The sequence below is a fragment of the Galeopterus variegatus genome, unplaced genomic scaffold (genome assembly GCF_000696425.1).
Source record: "Galeopterus variegatus unplaced genomic scaffold, G_variegatus-3.0.2 Scaffold47504, whole genome shotgun sequence".
Taxonomy (NCBI): Eukaryota; Metazoa; Chordata; class Mammalia; order Dermoptera; family Cynocephalidae; genus Galeopterus; species Galeopterus variegatus.
Window position 1 is genome coordinate 1 of NW_007773615.1, and position 1,982 is coordinate 1,982.

A 1,982-nucleotide genomic window follows, 5' to 3' on the forward strand; every position below is an offset into this window, starting at 1 on the left:
AGAAAATGGAAATATAAAAGGTAACGAGACTGACCTGGAGAGCATCGTTTCACTTAACCCTGACCTTGTACCTGATGAAGGAATTGAACCCAGTCCAGAAATACCTCCACCTCCAACATCCTCAGCAAAAGTAAACAAAATTGTAGAGAATCGACAGATCGTGGCTTCTGTTAAGAATGACCCCCCTCTGGCTGGTTCTGCATGAGCACGGCCTAGTCACCTTCCTGAACAGTCTTCCTTTGCACAACAGAATAAAAGTGTTTTATGTATATCTCCAGGTCAAGCTGCAGAGAAGGATTTGGATCCCCTTGTATGTAAATCATATAACAGGATTCAGTCACTTTAGACTCTCTTGGTATTCTCTCTTGGTCACCTTTATTAAGTCCCCAAATGCTTATCTTTTCTTTCAGCACATAGAAAATCTAATTGCATAAGAGTAGTAGAAAAGTTGCATGAAAAACAAACAAAAAAAAAAGAAGACTGCAACAGCAAGAACTTAGAGAACAAAGAGCCCATGATATTGATGCTACAAATCCAAATCATGAAATAATGTATATGATCAGAGACTTCAGAGGAAGTTTGAATTACAGACCATTAACAACAGCTGACCCTATTGATGAACATAGGATATGTGTTTAAGAAAATGATCACTGAATTAAAAGAAAAACCTCAAATGAAAGATCTTGATGTAGTCACAATCCCTAGTAAAGACGTTATGATGATACATGAACCAAAAGAAAAAGTAGGTTTAACAAGGTACCTGGGAAACCAAACATTTTGTTTTGATTATGCCTTTGATGACTTGGCTCCTAATGAAATGGTTTGCAGGTTTACTGCTAGACCACTAGTAAAAGCTATATCCAAAAGGGAAATGGCTACATGCTCTGCTTATTGGCAGACGAGAAGTGGAAAAACTCATACTATGGGTGGTGACTTTTCAGGAAAGAACCAAGATTGTTCTAAAAGAATTTATGCATTAGCAGCTCCAGATGTCTTTTTAGTGCAAAAGAAGCCAAACTATACGAAGGTAGAACTTCACGTAGATGCAACCTTTTCTGAAACTTATAGTGGAAAAGTGCTTGACTTGCTAAAAAGGAAAACAAAATTAGAAGTCCTAGAAGATGGACAACAGCAGGTTTATGTGGTGGGACTACAGGAACAGGAGGTCAAATGTGTGGAAGATGTACTGAAACTCACTGACATAGGCAACAGTCGCAGAACATCTGGTCAAACACCTTCAAACGCATATTCATCCTGAAGCCATGCAGTGTTTCAGATTATTCTTAGAAGGAAAGGAAAACTATGTGGCAAATTTTCTTTTGTTAATTTGGCTGGAAACGAAAGAGGAGTTGACTCTTCCAATGTGGACAGGCAAACTAGGCTTGAAGGTACTGAAATTAATAAAAGCCTTTAGCACTCAAGGAGTGCATTAGAGCTTTAGGTAGCAATAAACCTCATACTCCTTTCTGAGCAAGTAAAGTCACTCATTCCTTCATAGGTGAAAACTCTCATATCCGCATGCTTGCCACAATCTCTCCAGGAATGGCATACTGTGAAAATACTCTTAATACTTTAAGATATGTGAATAGGATGAAAGAATTAACTGTAGACCCAACTGTTGTGGGTAATGTTCATCCAATAATGCACCATCCACCAAGCCAGACTGATGACACAGTGGGGTGTGGGGAATTCCTGTCAGAGAGATGATCTTAAACTTCTTTGTGAGCAAAACGAAGAAGAACGTTTCTCCACAATGTTTACTTTTTTTAAAAAATTATTTTTATTTTGTCAATATACAATGTAGTTATTTATTGTGTCCCGTCACCAAAACCTCCCTCCGTCCTCCCTCTCCCCCCTCCCACCCAGGTGTGTCCCCTCTATTTTCTTGTTGTAAGAACTTCAAAAAAAATTGTGGTTGTTATATCTTCCTCTCCCAAACCCCCCACTTTTTTTTTGTTTTTTGTTTTTTTTTTTTTTTTTTG

General features: G+C 38.2%; 1 pseudogene; it reads left to right on the top strand.

Annotated features, from left to right (window-relative positions):
• The first annotated feature begins 4 nt into the window (after positions 1-4).
• Positions 5-1,982, top strand: part of LOC103584231 — a 3,385-nt pseudogene continuing 1,407 nt past the window's right edge.